Here is a 24,725-nt window from a genome sequence, read left to right as displayed (position 1 = left end):
CCTATCTGCACTGACTTGCACCGACATTCTAGACTCTGGTCGATTGGGGTTTTCTGCGGGTTGGGCCGGGGATTTTTCTCATGGAGAAGGTAATCAATTTAGCAAAATATTCACTCATCTCTTACCGTAGTCCATCCGTCGCTGTTAATCCACTGGCGGAAATCGTCGTGGATTCATTTGTCTTCTAGCTGGTTCGAGGGTTTTCATTCATGTGTCCACAGTGCAAGCGCAAATCAGGCAAGTGTGGTCACGGACAGTCGGAAAATGAAGTTCTACCTCACCATTCTAGATGACTTCAGGGAGCGCTCGATATGTTCAATCTCACCCTACCACGGTCGGCATGGCCTAAATTTGTGAACATATGCCGTCTATTGCTACATTTGGATAAAAGGTACGGTGCCACGTGCAACCTAGACGTCGAAGCCGATTTTTTCCCTATATAAGGCAAACTAATGATGTATTGTTCATTCGGTTACTCTCATATTTGCATCAAATCTTTGTTAGATTATCTATTTTTAATTATATCATTCGGTTACTCCCATATTTGCATCTTGCTATGTTTTTACAATATATCTAATTTACGATCTTAATTTTCATTTCAAGCAGTACATCCCTTGCTTTGCAAGCACACGAGTAGAAGGAAATCTTGGGCTTTACTTTGTTGATGACTCCATGGATGTCATATTGACAACGCAACATGGATTTACGATGACAGTTAGCGTAAAACTTGATAAAGATGGTCACTCCTATTTTGGTGCGGACCTTTGGAGAAAAATTACTAAGTTTTATGAACTAAAAGTTGGCAATAAAATTCTAGTGCGTGCACCACAGCCTGGTCTAATTATCATGGATGTTTACTTCTCCAACGTCATCAGCCGATCAAAGTCTGATCGAGGTTAGTGTTCTTTAAACTTTCTCCATGCTTGCATATTACTTAGCAAAATCGGGGTATTTGTTCTGACTAACTAATCACTATTTAAGCAACTAATTGTAATTTCATTTTCTGACTTTGTTCCTAGGCAGTAACAAATTCTATTTACCAATTTATGCGCACTATATATTCTTCAGCCATGTTCTGAATAAATAATACATTTCCACCTTTTTAAGCAGGATATGTTGGATGCATAGTTAACGATATGTATGTTACTCAGCGTACCAAATTTCACTGAAAAGACTTGAAGCATGTCATAAAATTTGTTGATAATCTGACAGAGATAGCACAGCGTATGAACGCTGGATTTGGGATGGGGTTAATTATACCTATGGTGCACACATTGAACAAGACCAATTGTGTGCACAAAACGCTGGTACAAAGTCTCATTTTTATGTTGATGCTCATAAACTATATATATCTTCAACGATATGTTACAAATGGTTTTTATTCTACATTTCAACAGAATTGCCCGTTGCAGCTGTTCCTGAATCAATTTCCTGGCGTGGTCGAATTACACTTGTGCCTGCTATTAACGCCAAAGTGATTGCAAGATACTGCATTTTCCGCAGAAATGAAACCATTCAAATTAACAAGTTGTCGCTTGTAATGGCAATGCATCCATATTGGTAAATTGGAGACACTGTTCTACTCATGCTCTACCAGGAACAGGAGGGTTCTTCCTTTTCGTTGACGAGATGCCAAGTCACCATGATCAAGCTGCTTCCAGCGGATAGTTGTGGTTGTTGGCCCTCAGCCTCATAAAATGTGCTAGTTGTTACTATGTTAATTATGTAGATATGTACCATATGGTTGTTGTCCCTCAGCCTCTTAAAATGTGATAGTTGTTACTATGTTAAGTATGTAGATATGGACCATATGGCTGTCAAAACCGTGTTATGAAGTTCCTCCTTTTGTTCAATACTGTAACCACTATACATATGTTACTCAAATGTTGTTAGCCAAGTTCTTAAATTTTCATGTAAAGTATTAGTATCGTACACAGTTCATTGAGTTTAAGCGTGTGCCCGGTAGAGCGGTAGAGTAGAGGACGTCCATGTTTTCGACGTGGCGATCAACACTGATGTCCAGAAGGCATTTGCATATTAATTGTCCATATTGCAAATTCAGATAATATATAGACAGGCTAGCCCATACAATTGACATATTTGACATGCATGAAGAAATCAATTGAGTATATATATTGCTAATTCACAAGAATATAACGAACTGCGTGCGCACAAAAGAGCTACACTGTGCACCTAATGCTGACCCAGCACGCACAACAGTCATCGTCCATCAGCGTGTCGATCATGGGCTCAGTGGGAGCAGAGGCCGCCAACTCGATGAACTACACACCTTCATCGATCGAGGCTGGGGCAAACTCGACATCAGGAATCGCCGGTACTGCCTCGCGCGCAGCGTTCAACAGGGCTACCGTGACCGCCGGCTCTGCCACGACGACGTTCGGCGAGACGACGTTGCCTCTTGCCAGGGATGCCGTGACGGCCCGCAGGCATGCCCCGGCAACGTCTGGTGTTGCGCCCTCCTCCATCTGGGACATAAGTCTACGCCTCGTGCGGCGGCCGCCACTTCCGCAGTTGTCCTTGCGTCATCGAGGTCCCTCCTCCGCCGCCCGCACCATTCGCCGCACTCTACACCGAGCCAGCAGTATCGCCCGCTTGCGATCCCTGTCCACTTTTAGGACGACCCTGGCTAACATGGCGGCTTGCTCGTATCGCGTTTCCTGCTTTCTCTGGCCATCGTCGGGAGAGGCGGCGGCATGGTCGTCGACCACCAAGCCGACCATCGTGCCTTCAGCCTCGATTCCGCTGTCGCGCGACTCCATCCCGTCGTCGGCCGTTGGGGGTATGCCAGAAACTGGATCAATAGCGAGTCGATGTCGGCGACCATTGTTGTGGTTATTTATAGCTAACAGGTGGCTAGGGGATCGGGATTTTACAATTCACCCATGTGGAGCGCGGGTAGCATTCGCTGGAGCGCGGGAAAAATAAGTGGAGCACACAATCCGAATACCGTGTGCGGTGTCACGTGTTATCTATCACACACGTGTTAACACAAGGAAGCGTGTGTGTAACTTACTAATCATCGCATACAAGTACTCGCAGAAGTATCGTGTGCGATACTCCTAGCCACCGCAAGCAACTAGTTTGCATTTTTCAAAGTTTTTTGTACACATAGAATCGCACATGAATTAACTGTAGTAACCGTCTGTGTTTTAATTTTTCATCGCAAACAGTTCATCCGAGTGGGCTGTTTGCCGCGTATCACACACATCTTGTTTACATGAATCATTTGTGTTCTTTTGGCTCATCGCAAACAGTTCATCTATGTGAACTGTATGCCGCATATCACACACATGTTGTTAAGTTGAACCATTTATGTTGTGTTCCCTAATCGAAAACAATTCGTCCGAGTGAACCGTATGCCGTATATCACACACACCTTGATCTGGCTAACCGTTTCTGTTGCATTCCGTAATAGCAAACAGTTCATCAGAGCGAACCCTATGCCGTATATCGCACACACCTTGGTATGGCTGTCCATTTCTGTTGTTCTGTCTCATCGCAAATAGTTCGTATGGATCAACCGTATGCCCCGCATTGCACACGCAACTAAAATCTGAACCGTGTTTGATGTCTCCGCCATCCCAAACGTTTTGCATCTTTTTTGATGGTTTTTTTACATCACTGTTTGTGATTAATGCATCGCACACAGTTTCGTCAAAGGGTCTCAAATCGTAGTGTCGCGTTAGCAGCATCCTGCAGTAGTGTGAGATTCGAGTAACCACCTAAGCCTGTCGCCATCACACCTCCTGGGGAACTGGCCTGAAGAGGGCTCCTAAGGATTCTGATGGGCAAACCATACTTTTCCACAACTACCCTTATATGAATGAATGCGATGCACCAGAATCAAAAAGTACCAACACTACAAAAAAGACACATCCGCGACATTTTGGGCCGAACAAATTTTTCTTTCTATCATACTTATGACACTTCTATGACGATAATTGTGACAAAACCGAGTATCATCATAGATGTGGTGGGCTCCTACTTCTATGACAAAAAACCATGACAGAAAATGGACTTTTCGTCCTGGGCGGGCCGGAGACGCAGCTGCATGACATTCTTTGGGCCGTCCATGACGGAAAAAACCGTGGTAGAAGCGAGGGCGAGGAAAATATCGGGGTGTTCCCGGTTACGGTGGGTGGTCGGGGCCGAGCGATGCACGGAGGTTTGCGCGTTTCTCTCGTGCATGCACGCGCGTGGGTGCGAGGCGTTGGGCTCTAACTGAACAGAGCGAGGCGTTCGCCTACTGAACTCGAGCGATTGCACTGCAGGCTACGCGTTACTGAACCCGAGCGATCGATCGATGGCTGTTAACTGAACCCGATCGAGCGATTCCTTCGCTACTGCTGCTAACTGAAGCCGATTGATGCTGCCTTTGGACGAACAGTGAGCATTGCTGGGGGGTTTGGATGACCAATTCCCGGTGGGGGTGGATGAACAGGACCCCGTGGTGTTGCCTCTGGATGAACAGGACCCCCGATCGATCGAGCCGGTTGGGGCTGGATGAACAGGACCCCGTGGAGGGCTGGATGAACGGGACCACCCCGTGGAGGGCTGGATGAACAGTAGATGGTGGAGGGCTGGATGAATAGTAGCTCGTCGAGGGGTGGTTGAACTGGAGGCCGTGGAGAGGGCTGGTTGAACAGTAGCCGGTGGAGTAGCGTGCGGTGGAGGCTGGATGAACAGGAGCCCGTGGATAAACAGTCGCAGGTGGAGGCTGGAGGAGGTCGACGGTGGATGAACAGTAGCCCGTGGAGGCTGGAGGGGGTAGACGGTGGAGATGAACAGTATCCCGTGGAGTCTGTTTCGATAGTAGGAGGTTCGTTTCCTCTGTTTTGCGGTACGCCAGACCCCTCCTGATGAACAGGATCCCGTTTCGACCTTGGTTGGTCGAACACAAGGCCGTTTCCTCCGTTCTGTGGTACGCCAGGCCTCGTTTCCATCGGCTGTTCCGTCCAAGCCTTCCCGATGAACACGACGACGCATTCCATTCCGACCCAGCCGGTTGGCTCCCCATGAACACGACGACGACGCAATTTCTCCGTTCCGACCCAGCCATGTACACGAGCCTTGGCCGTACGTATGTGCGAGTAGGCGTTCGAGACCCAGCCCGTATGTACGTACGTGGCCGTATTTTCTTTCTTGCACATTGCCGTTGTACGTACGTGTACATGCTACGTGCGCGCCTCTACTACGACACGTGCGCGCCTCTACATCGACCAGTATGTACGTAGACGTTCGCGACCAGAATGACAACGCTACGTACGCTTCGACCAGGTGGGTCCCGACTGTCAGGCACTTCCTTGCGTGCGAAGATGTAGGTGGTGGGTCCCAGCTGTCAGGGGGCGAATCGTTTTTTTTTTGCCCGGACACACTTCCTTGCGTGCAAAGATGTAGCTGGTAGGTCCCAGCAGTCAGGGGGGAAACGTTTTTTTTCGTGAAATACGGTTTCCCGTCCGGTGGGTCTTTGCTGTCAGGTGGAGGAATCATTATTTTCCGCGTAATAAGGAGGCGCTTCCTTGCTGTGGCCGTGGACCCAGCTGTCAGCCTCTCCACGTATAGTCCACGTCTGATGGAAGCCGTTTCTTTACCACGTTGACCACGCCGCGTCGAGAGCACCAGGGCGGTGGACGACGGCGAGGCCTAGGAAGGGGACAACGCAGAGCCGGGGAAGACGCGGCAGTGGAAGCCCGCGCGGAGAGGAGTATGAGGGTTCACTGGTTCGGCTGCGGTGTGAGGCTGCCGTCGCCGCAGAATAACAGGGGGTGTGGGTGAGTAGAGGGATGGCCTGGCTAGCGGTGGGAGTAGTAGGGGGCGGTGAGGCCTCCGCGGCATCACAGCCGGCCACGGGAGGCAGGAGCACGCGGCACGACCGACGCTGCTTTGGGCGGCTGGAGCAAGAAGACCAGAGGTTGATGAAGCACTACGGCCGTTGGATGGACATCATACTGTCGCTGCAGCTAGAATCGTTTATATTGACTAAGTTGACAAAGCCCTTGGTACGCGTCAACTTAGTAGGCCCACAGGTCAGCCTCCGAAACGGTGCGCCCCAGATGTCAGGGGAGGAATCATTTTTTGGGCGGCTGAAGCAAGAATATCCAAGATTGAAGAAGAAGCACGACATCCGTTGGATGGACATCCAACGGCCACAGCTGCCAGAACCGTGTGTTGTTGACAAAGTCTTGCATACACGTCAAGTTAGTTTTTTAGGGGACGCGTCAACTTAGAAGGCCCACAAGTGTGTGGCAGAGAACATATAGCCCATTTGCGATTTGTAAGAATGTACATCCCATTTTTTAATTCTAATGGAATTTACTACAACCCATTTACAGTTTGTTAAAAGTACAACCCATTTTCTAGCTAGGACAACGATTAATAATTTCAACCAACCGCTCAAAACAGAATTGAAAAACATTTCCCACATTTTTATGGGATCCGAAATATTTTTATCCGAAATTTCTAGTCAGATTAAATATAATTTCAAAATAAAGTTGTATTACGTTAAAATCCAACGAAATATTGCGCGCGCAACAAGTAATGAAATTAAAATTTTCTAATTCCAAAAATAATATATTTTTTAAACTAATTACGCGTTTGGTGCATTTTTTTATAGTTACTGCCCGGTTATTATAATTACATCTCATTTATTATTTCTTAAAGTCCATTTTCTTGTTAAGCCTAATGCATACCTCCTAGGAAAGTTTGCAGCCCAGCGGGGCGGAGAATAACAAGTTGACCCGGATATTGTGTACAACTGTCGGCCCAGTTGCATTGCTGATGTTAAAAAAAAGTCCTGTGTAGTACAGTAAAACCTAACATGGCTACTCAGCCCACATTCAGCGACGCCGGAAAGGCCCAAACAAGGCTTCTGTACAACTTTTTGAAGTCACCGAGCCCAATTAATAACTTAAGAAAAAAGTTAGATTATAGTGGAACCTAATTAAAAGCTGTCACGAATGAAGAAATAATTCAACGGGTCCCACTTGTGCGTGTGTGCGTGTGCGCGCGCGCGCGTGTGTGTGTGTGAGAGAGAGACAGAGAGAGAGAGAGAGAGACCCATCGGTCGATGCTCGTAAATACATCTTTCAGCCATATGCATTGCTGATGCTCAATAAAAACTTAAATAGTTGACACAATCATATAGAACATCGTAGCAAAAATTTCACGCAGGCGGCACAATCAGGATGGAAGCAGTGGATCGCTACGGGTAGGGCTATGTTGAAACCAACGAACTCGTACATAATGGTTCATCGTCTTTATGAATGACGGGGAAATATCTTGAATGTTGTGCAAAGAAAACAGACAGACAACACAATAAGTTCTGCTAGCACATTAAGTTGACGTACAACCCTTTCTAAATATAGTTCAGGTACAAAATTATAACAGGTCACAATCAAATGTACTGGCACATCAGTGCTTCACACCCATAGCTCGGATTTAACTAGTATCTGACAAGATTTAGTTGTTACCTCAAATTAGAGCACATCCAGGCAGCCAACCCTACCTCTTCTCCCAAAGAAGCAGTGGCCTCCGCCGCGCGATGGAGTAGGCCCTGTGCCATCCATTGTTCCGAGCAACATGGGGAAAGTCTGACGTTGACTCCTGTAATGGACGTCGTCGACGGACCCTGGCACCAGCGGCGGCGGCAGGACTTCGATTGATGGATTGACCACTTCTTCGACATGCACGAACACTCGATACACGTACATCCCTAACGTGGTCCGCGGCGGCCTTGGTGGCGACGAATAGTACAACCCTGGTTCCTGCACCGGTATCTCAACACCAATCACCTTCGGTATGGTGGACGGCTTCTTCATCCATGCCATAACCGTCAGAGCCCAGTTGTCTGGAGGAACAAACATACTTACGAGCTCACCTCCAAGGTTGTTGATAAGCTCATTCATGGATTCGCTGTTCCAAGCACGTCGAGGCATGCCGTGGAAGGTAAGCTTTGTTAAAAACTCAAGCTTAGAGGGCACCGAGCCCCATCCTGGGTGCCATCGATCAAAGCTCACTAGCGCGCCATCGTAGAACAAACGCCGGGAAGATTCGAACACACGACTGCAGTCGAAAGTTGTCCGGAACCTGACGAAGAAATTAGCCGGTGGCGGACAGACTTCGACGAGCAAGTCACTTATTTGGATGTCGTTCGCAATGCCATGAGCTTTGCCAAGGTCATCCGGCGAGACGGGAGGCCGGTCACCATTGATGGTTACCATCATCACTTTGACGGCAAACTGGTCGTCAAGCGCCGCCATGCCACTGTTGAGCGACAGCACGCAGCGACCGAAGGCAGGACGGACCTCAGGATCTCCGGCTCGGAGATCCGCGTTGACTGGCGACATGATAGTGCGCTTGAGTACAGGGAGTACAGGAGGGGGATTTGGGGGAACTGTAGTAGGAATCGAGATTCCAGAGGTGGGGGAGGGGCGGGAGATTGGGGATGAAAAGGTAGCATGAATTTCGAACACGCGCCAATATGCTCTCGGCGCGCAAGCGCACGAAAACACCGGTGGCGCCCACATGTCGGCCTAAGAGTCCTTATTCTTTCTTTTTTGGAGAGCCCGACCTTTTTTTGAGGATCTTTTGAGAGCCCTACCTAAGAGTTATAATTGACCTGTTTGGCATTGCGTTACTACTCGGCCCATATTCAACGACACCTCACTGGCCCAAACAAGTGTACATCATCGAAAAGACACTGAACTCAAATTATATAACTTGAAAAAAGGAGATACACTCTGAACACTGGAGAATGGTGCTGCCCTCATTTAGCCCACCAGTAGTTCGAGACAATAAACAGTTCGAAACAACGATATATACAACATTCAAACACTGACTAGTGACTACTACTGACATAAACAGCAAGACATTATAGTTCATAAGAAGTCTTGCTATACCACCAAAACACACCCATCTGCAGCGCTCAGACTCTCGTGATCCAGACGAGAATGGCATTCTAAACAGAGGCAACTATTACATAGTAAGAGTGACATAGACGAGGATGACCAAATGACAAGGAATATGCATAACAAAAGAAAGAACTACCCATCCAGAACAAGCAGCAAAGACAACAAAGTCATTCGAAGAGATGATCCAACACCATCATAATTTGCAGCCCCGCTTCAGCGACCAATGATCCAGAGACACTAGTACTCCAACCTTTCGACGCAACAGCCCAATTACCTATCAACCTGAAGGCTTGAACCACATCCCTGCCTGTCGTAATTGAGACATCCAAGGATAAAAGTTAATCCGGATGCCTTTGTCATTCTCACATTCTTTTGGCTGCAGGCTGTATCATTGACAATCAGGGGAGTTTGCTCCCGAACTCCTAGGGCTCGCCTTGTAGACACAGTTTTCCATAGCAAACAGAGCCTCTCTGCCATCAAGGTCCTTGCCGACGGTGATCTCCTGGTTAATCGGATAATTGAGTCCGAGAAACAGAGAGTGTGAACCAAGGCTGTTTACCCGCCTCCAACTAAAAAATCCTGAAGGCCCCAACAAGCTGGTATCCTGCTCATAGACGTAACAACCACTGTCCGGATACTCACGTATTTCACGGTGCTTGTAGACAATGGGGTTTTTGCAATATAACTTTTCCGGCTAATGTGTCCGAATGATCATCAGTCTTTTGCCGTCGTCTGATCGAGCGAGGAACCAGTTGTGCTTCCCTATTTTTGGCAAAAGTGGTGTGATTACAAAGGGCAGTAACTGTAGGGACACTGCATCATATAAAAAAGGACATGCATTGTTAATGTAAGATCAACATTGTTCAGAGTATGAGTAGGATAATGCAAGAAACAACATTGATATGTCCCTGTTGGAACTGGGAGGAAAATACAGGGAAATGTATACAGGGTTCGAAAATATAGAAGTGCCATGCATGGTTATACTCATGTTATCTCGCAATCGATTCTTCACAGGAAACTACCATGTCATGCATTTTATGTAATCATGTTCTGTCCTCACAAACAAATTCTTCAAGGTAACTAACAGACCATGCATTGTTATATACTCGTGTTCTGTGGGCAAAATTTTTGTGAGGATATTATTCTAGCCATTGATTGCTGAAGGGCGAATATAGGTATGTACACATGGTAAGCATTACAGGATTTCACTACTTCCAAATATAGAGTTCTCCATATGCACATTTACTTCCCTAATGTATGGTTAGATGAAACCAACAGTGTGGTGCATGTTTCTACATCATGAAAATGAGGAAACTAACATGGCCATTGATACACACTCATATTTAGTAGTAGTATATAGATTACTGTAAAATAAGGAGAATATCCATATATTCCTAACCGTTTGATTATTCAGGGGTACAAATTGGTTGTAATGACATGGTCACAATCGCATGAATTAACTCATTCCAAATATAGCTGAATTACGGCGTCTCTAATACGTTGCCATAGTTCTACTCAAATTCTGCTCAAACAGGGATATGCCAATCATCACAAAAAGTTTAAACAGTGTCATGGCGTCATCATTAACATGAGACAGAAACAACTTAAACGCGCCGTCCCAGCAATACGTGGTGCCGTCTGCTTTGTCAATCGCGTAGATGATGCCATTGTGTTCAATAGCATCACAGAAGTGTGTATCAGCTTTGATGATGATCTACTGCGAGCTGAGTTGTCTCCAGCTAAAGAAGGCACCGGCGTAAAGATAGGCGAGTCCGCAGTCGAACAAGGCAATTAGCTTGAAGTCTACGTAATTCACATGTCGTGTGGGCACTTGGCAGATTACAATCTTCTGCAAAACAAGGTCCGTCCAACTGACGTGGTAATCTAGATGACTTGGACCGTGATGGTAAAACTCTATATAATCCAACGGAGGAAGGATAATCTCATGGGAGGTCTGGAAGTTCACGAGCACCAACTTTTTACCGTCTTCTCTGAAGGCAGCCATCCAGTGGGAGTTCATGCCGACCTAGTACATACCTGCCAAGAAGTTTCGGGCGATGGTGATTGGATCGAAGTCGAGGGAAATGATGTACGGCGACCCACTACATACCTGCAAAGAAGTTTCGGCTAATGGAGATCGGATTGAAGTCGAGGGGCATCATGTACGCCTCTGTATCATGGTGAGCCAATCTCACAAGACCAGATAGCAGCAAGCAGGGTGTCTTGGAAAGCTTAGGCCTCGCTTCGATGATGGCCGTGTGCATGTCCCTCGAGCATGCAGCCAGCCTCAGGGCACTCAACATATCCATACACGAACAACAGAGGTCAAGGATGTCACTGGGGAGATTGCTCCAATCGCGGCTCATATGGATGCTGCGCGGTTTGCGCTCGGCCATGGTGGAGTTTGGAAGGTGGGGGTTTTCGGGGGCTTGATTTACGCGGGAGAAGGCTGTAGGTGCTGGAGCGGCTAGTGAGGGAATATTGGTATTGGGGGAGGCAAGCGAGGTGACAGTACACGGGGGCACGATGAGATGGAGACGGAGTGGTGCTATGGGAGGGGAGAGGGAGACAAGGCGAGGCATGCTAATGTGCTGTACAGCGGCGGTGACAGACTGCACAGTGCACAGGGTGAGGCTGACTTTGGTAACCCGAACACGCCGCCTAGACTAGTGTCAGGAGCAGGGTGTTGTCACTTCACTGTGAGGACCGGATGAATAGTATTTTGACCATCAAGTGTACCACAGTTGTACTACTACTACTACTAGTAGTAGTAGGAACATGAGTACTCCAGTACTGTATAGAGGAAATAGGTCTCCCGTGCTAGCATGCCTGTTCACTTCATCCTCCAGGTATCATCCATATTGCGAGCAGAACCAAATTCTCGTGCATGCGGAAGCGCGAAGATGGGCCTTTTATTTTTTGATGAGGATAACCGTGTATTCCTTAACCAAAGAATGTTGTGTCTCCCACGCACGATCCAATATCCATCTGAACCAGCTACGACACATTTTTTTTATCTGTTTGCATAGGTCCCACCTATCAGGAAGGATGAGCACGTACACGAACAGGTACGTCTCTTCAGTCCACCCGCATAGCCTTTTCGTTTAGTCTACCTAGCCGTGTAATCAACTGCGTGCACGCCACTTCTCCCATTTACTTCTCCATCGGGAACCGATTTTCCTCGGATTCTTCACCTCCCCTTCGTCTTCATTTGCATCCAAATCCCACTGCGTTCACATTGTTTTAACCTCTTTAAATAATCATCTACTACTTCAGTTAGACTAGCCATCTAATCCTAATTCTCCAAACCATAGCCCTCCGTTCCAGCGGTTCCAAATGGCGAAAGAGATCGAGATGTAGGTTTTTAGCGTCCAACATGTCCTCGTCGATGGCTCGTTGAGCATAGTTGCCACTGTCACCGTCCACCCAAGGGTTGTTCGGAAGTGGATCAACAATGTATCCATCTCCCTTGAAAAGGTAGAGACGAGGGTCATCGGTCTCGACACAGAGTACACGGAGCGTGCCACTGGGAAGATCCAACGCGCCGCCGTCCTTCAGCTGTGCCTCGAAGATGATGTTTTGGTGTACCACATCATACACGCGCCCTTCATACCAGGTGAGCTTCACGATTTCTTGTCTCGGGAGGACATATACTTCTGTGGGGCAGCCATCGAAGGGGACAAACAGAAGCTGGAGCCGTACAACATTGATTTGAAAAGCATCGCTGACCTACAAACCAGAATCAGAATTCCTGTAGAAGATTGTGATAAATAGACACCATCCCTATTCGACGTAGCAAATTTTGTGCTCGGTACAAATCTTCAAAAGGGTGACGAGACGGTGGCATTAAGGTTGTCTGGATGGGAGATTTATCCCTTGACATACGAGCGGATAAAATATGCTACCCTCGATGGCCGTGTGAGTTTCAAGATAGCTGCAAGGTCCAAAGAGCTTGTTGCGAAGCCGTCTCCCACAGAAAATGAGAAGAAGAAGAAGAAGAAGAAGAAGAAGAAGATAGGCATTATGGATGGATGAACTATTTCCTCTCTTGTAAAAAGAATTATTCCCTCTCGATGCATATTGATATAGATGGACTATTTCGATGGTGTGCATGTCTTTGGAACAAGTAGTAGCATGGGTCCGCTTGACTATAGGGAACTATTTATCTGCCTAGCTTTCTCTACTACTCCTTCCAGTGATCAGTATGCAATGCATGTGTCCATAGACATGACAGCTTGTCCATGGAAGTTCAACTACGGCGACCATCATGTTTCATCCACTGCCACTCGCGATTCCCACGACACCGCTCCAACCCACGGCACCACGTCCCCCGACGTTTGCCTCACCCCTCTCGGCCACACCGCCCCTCTGCCTTTGTGTGCATGTCATGTGGGCCACCTTAAATGCGGCGAGCATCAAGTTTCTACCACAGCCACACACGATTCCCACGACGCCGCATGAACCCATGACACCACACGTCCCCCGACCTGCGGCTCACCCCTCTCGGCCCCACTGCCCCTCTGCCTTCGGGAGCATTACATGTGGACCAGCCACCTATCGGGTCCACATGTTATTGACTCAAAGGCAGGTGTAGTAAGGTGCTGAAGCTCAGTCCCGAGGGCCCTGAGAAGGAAATGTAACTCCTGCGCCAGGCTGGTGCTACCGCTGCACGAACTCGTGCCAAACTCGAGATTTGTTTCTTTACTATACATGCACGCAATGATTTAATGGACATTGCAATCTCAGCATGTGATGGGGAGCTCTAAATTTGATTTTGAAACTTATAAAACGAAAAGATTCAAAACAAATAAACTAGGAGAGGGAGTATATCGTAGGATGTGTCCCATACGAACCAAGTCCCCTGGTTTGTCACCGCGAAGATGCGGTTAGAAAGGAGCACAACGTCTTCGTACTCATACAGCAACAAATCGGTCGCAGACAGCATGGTCCACCTTTGACCGCCATGTGCAAGGTTCGTGCTATCTTATTCAATCTCACTATGGTTCCATCGTACCAATTCATGCGGTGGCCATTGCATGGCTGATCCCAATGTTGGACAAAAGTTCTATGGGAACGGTGTCACCATTGTAAATGTTGTGCAAATTCATGTCGGTACCCTCCCGTACATATGCAAGCCAATCTCCACTCGCACCGAGCCTAACCTGTGAAACAGTGGGCAGGGGGAGAATTAGGAAATGGACACGGAAGTAGTCTTTAGAATGCATTTACTACGTGATCAAACTCATCTTACCTGCTCATCGGAGGAAATCTGAGTGCCCCTCAACGTCGGCACCTCAAGGGGCATCAACTTGCAACTACGGCCATGCCGCGCTAGAGAGACCCCCAAGGAAACATCCTCGTGTGTTCCACGGAACATCAAGATGCATTTGTATGAGTAGTTTATCTTGTGAGAGAAAAGGATGAACGAGGGAAGGCCTCTAGAGATAGAGATAGACACTACTACTACCAATGTGCTGGCCCGTGCGTTGCAATGGATCCAAAGTAGTAGAATAATACTTGTTCACGTGCTTGAAATATAAACTCTCTAGTTTTGATATACATGTGTCAGCAAACATGACAGCTTTTCCATGGAAGTTGAACCACGGCGACCATCACGTTTCTTGTTTCTACCACTGCCACACCCACACGCGATTCCCACGACGCCGCTCCAACCCTATCGGCAAGCACGACGTCCCCCGACATGGACATGGATCCTCTGACGTGGCTATCACTGCCTTACCCTGCCTTTCCTTCGCTGACAGGTGGGACCCACACTAGGGGATCCCACATGTCATTGACAGAATGGTAGGATTTTTCATGTCAGGGGATCCTCACCCCCCCCCCCCGAGGTGCACCTTATCCCTCTCGGCCCCACCGCTCCTCTGCCTTTGTGTGCATGACATGCGGGCCAGCTGAACTGTGGCGACCATCAACTTTCTATCACAGCCACACCCGATTGGACGTGGTTTGCCTGCTCCGATGTTGTGCTCCGATCCATACTCCCGCACCATCGAATTTTCATCCAGCGCCTGTGACACATTTTGTCCCGGGCATCAATCCTCAGCCGGAGTACTTCTGTACTACAGGTAGTACCTGCCGGTGTGGCCATCTACGCTTCGTAACGCCCGCACCGTCGCCACGGCCACGCCACCACCGGCCGGTTCACCTCAAACGAGTCACGAACCACACCACCACCATGAGAATGACATGTGGGCCAGCCGCATTTAAGGTCCGCATGTCATTGACTCATAGGCCGGGCACTAAGCCACTAAAGTTCAGTCCCGTGGGCCCCGAGATGGAAATGTAACTCCTACGGCAAGCCTTGTGGTGCTCCCGCAGTACGAGCTCGTGCCAAACCCAGAATTTGTTTCTTACTACTACCAACTACTAGTAAGGTACACGTGCATTGCATGCATGAGATTGTGGTGGTTTGTGCATTATGCTTCTACATGTGGAGTCTTCTAGATTCTACATGTGGCAAAATCTGGTGGAATATAGATGATATCCAACGGCCAGAAGTGCTCGGATTTGCCATCTTTGTACCGTCGGATTGGCTTCATCCAACGACCAACTTTCAAAGTTATTCACACACTATATAGGGGTATAGATGTTTGGTTTGCAGCCTAAGGTTGCCACGCCTAAGCTTAGGCGTGCCACAAGTGTGTTTGGTTGCGTTCTCGTCTCAACATAGTTATTCCCTCTTCATGCATGCTCAACTCAACACCCCTCTTCATGTATGCTCTCTTCATGCATGCTTCTAGTGTATTTGTGCTAAGCTAGTGTGGACTCATGCACCCTCCATACACTCTACCAAACACACAAAAGTGGGTCGAGAACGGAACTCTTGGGATCATGCACCCTTCATACACCCTACCAAACACACCAGGCATCATGTGTTTGGTTCATTGCTACACTTGTGGCTTGCCACACTTTTCTAGCCACATGGTCCACACGTCATAGACTCAACTTCTTGCCAAATCTTGCCACACTTGTGGTGGCCATTTTGTTAGCCACATTTTTTGTGGCAGACACACTTTTCCTAAGCTTAGTTGTGCCAAAGTTAGTCATGAATGAAGTTCAACCATGGAGTCTTCTAGATTCTACATGTGGCAGAATATGGTGGAATGTAGATGATATCCAACGGCCAGTAGTGCTCGGATTTGCCATCTTTGTACCGTCGGATTGGCTTCATCCAACGACCAACTTTCAAAGTTATTCACACACTATATAGGGGGTATAGATATAGATGTGCCGGCCCGTTGCAATGGATACAAAGTATATGTATTTAGTGGAGTGCACTCTAAACACATTATCTTTTTATTTTTCTCTAACCTTTCCTAGCCATGCAACCAAGCCACATAAGCTTCATGGGTGCCCCCCACATCATATTATTCATACTACGTTGACTGAAAAAAAGATAAATCACCCAAAACAAGATCTTCCCATTTTTTGTTCCTATGATGTTGTGCCGTGCACGTACCTACTAGTTGTATAGTGGTAGTAGTAGTTGTATAGTACAAACTTGGTACTAGTAGGAGTCGAGTAGTACGGAATGCTCCTACTCTATCAACGAGCCCCATCTGACACCAAATTTCTTGGCTTCCGTGCTACAGCTAGATCTTCCCCTCGTTTCTGCTTTCCAACCCGGTGGCGGGCGGGGTGCGGTTTGCAAATAGTCGGTTTGCTCAACGGCGGTCCCACATGAAAGTGAAAATGCTAGGCAACACGCCTTCCCTAAGCTATGTGTCGTGTCGGACGGGCCGTGGAGTACTCCCGATTCCCGGGCGTGTGTGGGGGGAGTGCGACGCGAACGCGGCAGGCCTTTTCCTTTTACTAGCAATGTGCCCGTGCGTTGTGACGGAGCTAAAGTAGTAGAATAGTAGTACTTGTTCACAAACTTGAAAGAAATCACTCTTGTTTTGATATACTCCTAATATATTACTCCCTCCGTTGGTAAATATTTGTCTTTTTAGATATTTCAAATGGACTATCACATACGGATTATATAGACATATTTTGAAGTATAGATTCACTCATTTTGCTCCGTATGTAGTAACTTATTGGAATCTCTAGAAAGACAAATATTTAGGATCGGAGGGAGTACTTTTCACTGAAAATATATTTCTCAGGCTGTTTTGATGATGTGAGGGAGGGATGTGGTTGCTTTCAAGATAATAAGGGGTTTTCTGCAAATTGGAGCAGAGAAGTGGGCTATTGTTGCAAAAATGCCACAACTTACCTCACAGCCGTTAGATGCAGATCTAATGGTCAGAAATGACGGATGGTAGACACACCCCCATCACCAACTGAGTCTTTTATAGGAGTAGGAGTAGAGAAACATGTATAAATTGTAAGATTTTGGTTCTACTCCTTGGCACGATCGATAGATAGAAATAATGATTGGAAACGCTAGGGCGGGGCTATTTCCGCCAGATAAGCAGGGCACGTAGTACTCCCTCCGTCCCAAAATTCTTGTCTTAGATTTGTCTAGATACGGATGTACCTAATACTAAAACGTGACTTGAAACATCCATATTTATACAAATCTAAGACAAGAATTTTGGGACGGAGGGAGTAGCTAGGTTGGTGCATCGTCGGTTTTGTCACACGCGGTCCGACATGTTGTAGTGTTTCTAGCAAGATGCCCGCGCATTGCACGAAGTTGATGGAAAAGGTAAGCACAACTTATAAATTGACAGATGGAGTACTAGTTACAGTGATGCATATAATTAAGCAAAGGGATCGCACATGTCGATATTGACTGGAAAAAGAATGCAACAGCACAATAAGAATTAAGGCCACGATGATGATGCAACCGCAGTGGTGGTTACAAAAGGCAAGAAGAAAGATGCATCCATCAACGTACGACCTCCTCCTCCTCGACTTAGTGCGCCGCGCCACCGACCGGCGGCTAAGGAGCGGCGGCTTTTGTGGCGAGGTCGAGGTGCTTCTCAGCAAAGGCATCCAAGGCTTCCAGCCGGTTGAGGAAGGCCAATGTCGTAGCGTCCTCACTGGCCTTGTAGATACCTATGTACACGATTTGCTCGTACACGTGGATGTGTAGGTCGACGAATTCGTGCAGAGCGAGGCGCCTCGCGGCGAGCGCGACCTCCAGGTGGACATTCTTCGTGGCGTCGGCGGGCGGTCGCAGGGCCACCAGTGCTTGAAAGAGGTTCCGGCCATGGAGGCCGATTAGGGTGGCAAGCAATGAGGAGCCCGGGCGCGCGGGCTGGAGGAGTACGGCGATGTCGTCCGGAGCTTCTTGAGGACGGTGAACTTGTTGGTGGTGGCAATGATCATCTGGTCCAACTGAGAGTCGTAGTTGGCGTCGACGGCGGCCATCCACCAGCTGGTCTCCAGCACCGTCTGGAGACGATCCTCGGCGCCATGCCGCAGGCCGACGTTGTGGACCATCTGGCACAGCCGCTGGCCGCTCGCGCGCATCGCCGCTATGGGTCTGGAGTGAGCTCTTTTGCGCTTAGTGTAGGTGCTTAGGCAAATGCTTAGGTGCGTACGATGTGGTGGATGCATTGGAATGGAGGGGCGCCTTTATATGAGGGCAAACTGCGTTGCATTCACATCGTGCAGCCTCTTTTCCCGGTCCTCCTCCCATTACTTCCCTCATGCATTAATTGAAGGAGGATGCATTGGCCATTCAACATTTCGGGAACTCCCTCCCTCGCCTGCATTAAAGCCGTATCGGGAACTGCGCCGCTTGCTGTCAAATTGAATAGTACTCGCCGCCTGCTGCACGCCCGGCTGAACACGCCTCCTCGCCTCCATCAAACCCCTCCGTTAAACCCACATGCAAACCGAGAAACCTACTCCGGCCACACGTCCATTCATGAGTGGGTCGGAACTAAACGCAACACCGGCCGAGCTCCTCCCATCCGCCCTCAGTTTAAACGAGGCCAGATGCCGGCCAAGCTCCTACCGTCCGCCCTCTATTTACACAAGGCCAGACAGACAGCGGGCAATAATCGCACCCCTCCGCCGCTCCCCCGTCTCCTCCTTCACCATTTTCTCCACTCTTCCGATGGCTTCCGAGGAGCCGTTCTCTGGCATATTACCCGGCTGGGTGGCCCGCCGAGCCCTCCGAATACGGGCGAGGCCGTACGGTGCTTACCAACCTCGCTTGGCCAGACCAGTTGCCACCCCAAGCAGGCGCGTGGTTCAGCAACTCGCCGCTCCAGTTCAGCTCGATGAGGAGTGGCGAGTTGCTCAACGCCGGCATGGCGGCTAGCACACCGGTACGGGCATCGTCACTGCCGCGTCGTACCGCGCCACCAGTGTGTGCGGTGCCGCACCTCCCGTGTCTGTGGGTGCGCTTCCCGTGCCTGCGGCAGCGCCATGCAGACAGAGACAGAAGCCGGGTGCGTGGAGAGTCACGAGTCGGTGGCCAGCTTCTCCGTGTCCGCCGCCATCATCGAGGAGAAGTAGAACACGAGAGGCCGCCGCCACTTGGGTCCCATGAAGGCCACCGCCAAGGCGATGACTGCGCATTCAGGTGGTTTCTTTGCTGCTTCGTCTCTTCCGAGGACCTTCATCGACCCCGCAAGTGTCTGCCGGACATGAGGAAGACAAAGGGATCCGCGGGTGGCCATTTAGATTATGTACTCCCTCTCCAGCTGGCGGGAAATATTTGTTATAAGAATGGATAAATTGTATGTATCTATAACTAAAATAAGTCTAGATACATCCATTTCTAGGACAAGTATTTCCGGACGGAGGGAGTATTAATTATACCAAGAGAGCCGGATTGGCACCGCTTAGTTCATGTAAATGTAATGAAATCCATCATGTATATATGAAGATCCGGCTTTTTTATATGAAATCCTTCATGCTTATATGAAATCAGTCCGTGTTTGCACGAATTTCATCTGGTTGGTTAGAGTTGTGAAAACGTATGTCGCTGGCGTTTGATGTCGTCCTCCGCGGAAGGAAGTGGGAGGTAATTTCCCGGCTACCGTTGGAGATGCTCTTATGCTAGAAATAATAGAGTGACATCCAATCCATTTGAGGTAATTGCGTGTATGATTATCCCTCTATAAAAAGTTAATTGCATGTACAGTGTACACGTGACTTGTAGGGTGGCTACAGCTTTGTACAGAAAGTTAAGAAGAAACAAGTCCATCCTTAATCTTGTATTCTAAGTACTTTGTGGGTTCCACTGTCAATACAGTAGCGAAAGAAGTATATATTAAATAAGTAATATATAATATAAAAATCTAAAGTTAAAGACTGAATTCAAACTCATGTCATCGCGTTGTGAGCATCCGGCGCTAACCAGTCCAGCACATTTTTGTTGTAGACCATGCTGGAGATATATCTCCATGTCTACTCTTATACTCCATCCGTTCCTAAATATTTGTCTTTTTCATATTTCAAATGGACTACCACCAACGGATGTGTATGTAGACATGTTTTAGAGTGTAGATTCACTCATTTTGCTCCATATGTAGTCACTTGTTGAAATCTCTAAAAAGACAAATATTTAGTAACGGAGGGAGTAGAAAACAGAGTTGGTGATGACGGTGTGCGTGCCATCCTGCAATATAGGTCGTCGGATTTATATCTAATGGATAGGAAGGAAACTATGGCATTTTGCAAAAATATACCCACACCCCTCTCCACGTTCGCAAATACGGCCTTCCCTCGTTCATCCTTTTCTCTCACAAGATAAACTACTCATACAAATGCATCTTGATGTTGCGTGCAACGCACGGGCATCTAGCAAGTTTCTTTTAAAATAGTTACTGCGATAATTGGGTTGAAGTGATATATTTTATGTCTGCCCCGAATGATTTCAGATTCACTAGTAGTAACAAATAAAAGGTTGCCTTGTTAATTAACAGAAAACAGGGTGAAAACTATCACATGAGGCCGGTAAAAACGAGGCACACTGGGTTCAGCGTCATCGTCACTACAACTGTGCGTGCGCGAGAAGTCTACATATCGAGGGGGCTACTGAGCGAGGCATAGAGACACAATGTTCGAGAGAGAAACCATTGACAGATTACGATCAGATCGAGTTGTCACCCTTCAGCTGTCATTGTTGGGGTGGGGGAGGGAGAGAAAGACGTATCGAGAGTGTGCGCGGTAGGCACAGAGGCACAACTAGCGAGTGTGTGTGTATGTGTGTGTGTGTGTTTGGAAGAGGAGTAGGTAGATTACTATAAAGATTGAGGTGCCACCCTACTCCTTCGGTGTCGGGTAGTGTGTGTGCGTGTGTGTTTGTTTGAGAGAGAAGCCAGTCGATAGATTAGTATCAAGATCGAGGTGTCACCCTACTCCTTCGGTGTTGGGAAGTGTGTGTGCGTGTGTGTGTGTGTGTGTTTGAGAGAGAAGCCAGTCGATAGATTAGTATCAAGATCGAGGTGTCACCCTACTCCTTCGGTGTTGGGAAGTGTGTGTGTGCGGTTGTGTGGGTGTGGGTGTGTGTGTTGGGGGGGGGCAATGACACTTACATATCTCTTCTCTTATAAAAAACAGAGTTGGTGATGATGGTGTTCCTGCCATCCTGCAATATAGGCCATCCGATTTATATCCGACGGATAGGAAGGAAACTGTGGCAATTTTGCAAAAAGACACCCACACCCCTCTCCACATTTGCAAATAAGGCATTCCCTCGTTCATCCTTTTCTCCCACAAGATAAACTACTCATACAAATGCATCTTGATGTTCCGTGCAACGCATGGGCATCTTGCTAGTAGGGAGAAGGAGTTTGTGTGACACATACTCCCTCCGTTCGGAATTACTTGTCTCAGAAATGGATGTATCTAGAACTAAAATACGTCTAGATACATCCATTTCCGCGACAAGTAATTCCGAACGGAGGGAGTATCTAGCTATATTAAGGGATAGGTAGATAGCATTCGTGCGAGGCATACTTAAAGCATCACGAAGATAAACAAACGGTGTGCATGCAAGTGCCAGAAAAAATGAAGCGAGAAACAATGTGTGTGTGTGTGCGCGCGCGCGCGCGCGTGTGTGTGTGAGAGAGAGAGAGAGAGCGAAATCTCAAAACAAAAGGTGATCTGCTGGAATCCCATTGTATGTATTCATATGGTTCCGGAACTCGAGTTAACCTTAGGCAAATGTGTGAGAGACATTATTATACTTTGAGACATTAGTGGCTGTGGGTGGGCGGAATTAAAGGGGTGGGCGTGTTCGACAGAGAGAGCGTGTGTGTTTCTGTGTGAGAAACTTGTAGGACGGGGTAGAAAGACGAATTCTAACCTTGACGGAGGGAGAGAAATACACGAGTGTGCATGTGTGATTCCGATGCCCACGGGGAAATGAGATATGTATGTAGGTGAGAGAGATTGCACAATTCATTCACGTATCACTATCTAGCGATCGTGGACATGCGTCGCTTGAACATAAATCAATATCTACTTCGTATCGTGGCCAAACGTACAATATCGATTCAACGCTATAAAGATTGGACACTCACATATCACATTTTTCTCTATTTAAATAAACCTTTTCAGTTGTGCATGCCAAACTTACAGTGATGTTTCTTCAAACAACCAATGTAGCTATCATGTACATGCACCATTGTTACTCTTGCATTCAAAATCATTAGTCTTGGATGATTTAAGGTTCTATTATGAGTAATATATGTAATATTCATATATGAATTCAATGGGTACGCAATTTATGAAATGGAGGCTATGTAATCATATGAGGTAACACTTTTAAGTAGCAGACTACAATATCCATTTCTTTTTGTGCGCCTCTACAATAACACGTCAATGCATTATGTTTAAAGTAAATAACCAATTGCACTAAATTATCTATTTACACGAGAAATACATAGGCTGAGCGTTTGATCCCTTTTTTGTGAATGCGCCACTACACCCGTATGATTGGTCGCGCCCGTGTGAATGTCCAAGTTATTGGCGCATCATCCCGAGTTATTGTCTTTTTTCTGGGGTGGACTTCACACCAGTTATTAATTGCTGACGCGTGCCCCGTGTACACAGTCTCGCCTGACCTTCCCGCTAGCACGGTCCAAAATTAGTTGAAACTGGATACGAACGATCCCGCAGGCGGCAAAATCTCCCGCCTCCTTCTAAAATTTCCGCCACCTTAGTCTTTAGAATGCGAAATTCCCCTTTTGTCCTTGGTGCACGGAGACCAACAGTTACAATACCTCCCTCATCTACATAATAGGTCGGGGCTACTTTGGTAACTTCCGGTTCCCCCCACTACATGGTACCCCTATTTCCTCTCCCCCTCCTGCAAAAACGACTAACTCCACAGCACCAGAGCATCTTACATCACGCCATCCATACTTCATCGGCCTTTCTCCCCTCCCCTCTCGAAACCCTAGACTTCTCATCCACCGGCGTACTAGAGCCCATTCACGGCCAGCGGCGTCCACCTCGCTGGATCTGCTTCTGCGGCCACATCTACCCCTCCCACCTCCCCTAGAAACAAGTAGACTGCTCATCCACCACTGTACCACAGCCCATTCAGTGCCGGCCTTATCGACGGCGCCAGATCTGCTTCGCCGGTACTCTCGTCAACCGCAGCGCATCTGCAGCGGCTCATTCGCACTCCCCACCGGAGACGCTTCGTCCACACCCCCCCTGAGCCGCCCCACCGATGCCCCTCTCGACGGCCTCTGATCCTCTTCGCCGACACCTTCCTCAACTCTACTGGAGCCGCTTCGCCGACACCATTGTCAACCCCACCGGAGTAGCTTCGCCTATACCATTCTCAACCCTACCGGGGCCGCTTTGCCAACTCACAAGTCCACGGCCTCAAATCCGCTTCGTTGCACCCTCATCCAACCTACCGAAGCAGCTTTTGACGCCCCGTCCATGGCCGCAGATCCGCATCGTCGACACCATCCTTAACCCAACCACCGGAGCAGCTTCACCTACGCCCTCGTCCACAGCCACAGATCCGCTTCGCCCACAACGTAGTCCACCCTATCGGAGCCGCTCCACAAACACCCTACTCGACGGTTCTAGATCTCCTTACCGGACCCCGACAGCCAGCGCAGCGTCATCACTCTTGACGTTTCTAACCTGATTCCCACCGTCTGGCAAGATGCCAAGCACCCGCCACGGCCTAGGTACTTGTCACCTTTAAACCCGTCCAGCATCACCTGCCCGATGTACTTCAAATATACTAACAGGTCACTGTTACCTGTTATGCAGCTGGCAAAAACTACAAGGACGATGTTTCTTCTGGATCTAACAGCTTGGCCAACCAAGATCCTAGACCGAGGCATTGCTATGATCTTGTAAGTGCGTCTCTCTCTTGTATTGTTCTGTGCCTACCAGCGTGCTTTGCTAGGATTTTCGACCAGTAATCCCATTGTGCAGACAATGCTTTCTACTACTAGCTGCTAAATTAGATATGTAGATGTCATACATGATACTACCTCGTACCTCCGTTCCTAAATATAAGTCTTTCTAGAGATTCCACTATAGGCTACATACGGAGCAAAATGAGTGAATCTACACTCGAAAATGCATCTATATACATCTGTATGTGGTCCATACTGGAATCTCTACAAAGACATATATTTAGGAACAGAGGCAGTACATTACACAAAATCGTAGGTGGCATGTAGGAATTCCAGTGCACTACATTAGGCTCCCTTAGAGTGCCTGCTAGTCCAGCACACAGAGTCATGGCTAGTTTATGCTACGCACACAATCATTAATTGGTGGTTTAAATATGCGCAAGGGATATGCAATGTATTATCATGTAGAGATGTCTGAAATTTGTCGTGTCAACTTGCAGATAGGGTTACACAATGAAAAAGTACAAGA

The sequence above is a fragment of the Aegilops tauschii genome, chromosome 3, assembly GCF_002575655.3.
Source record: "Aegilops tauschii subsp. strangulata cultivar AL8/78 chromosome 3, Aet v6.0, whole genome shotgun sequence".
Classification (NCBI taxonomy): domain Eukaryota; kingdom Viridiplantae; phylum Streptophyta; class Magnoliopsida; order Poales; family Poaceae; genus Aegilops; species Aegilops tauschii.
This window is presented reverse-complemented; position numbering follows the sequence as displayed.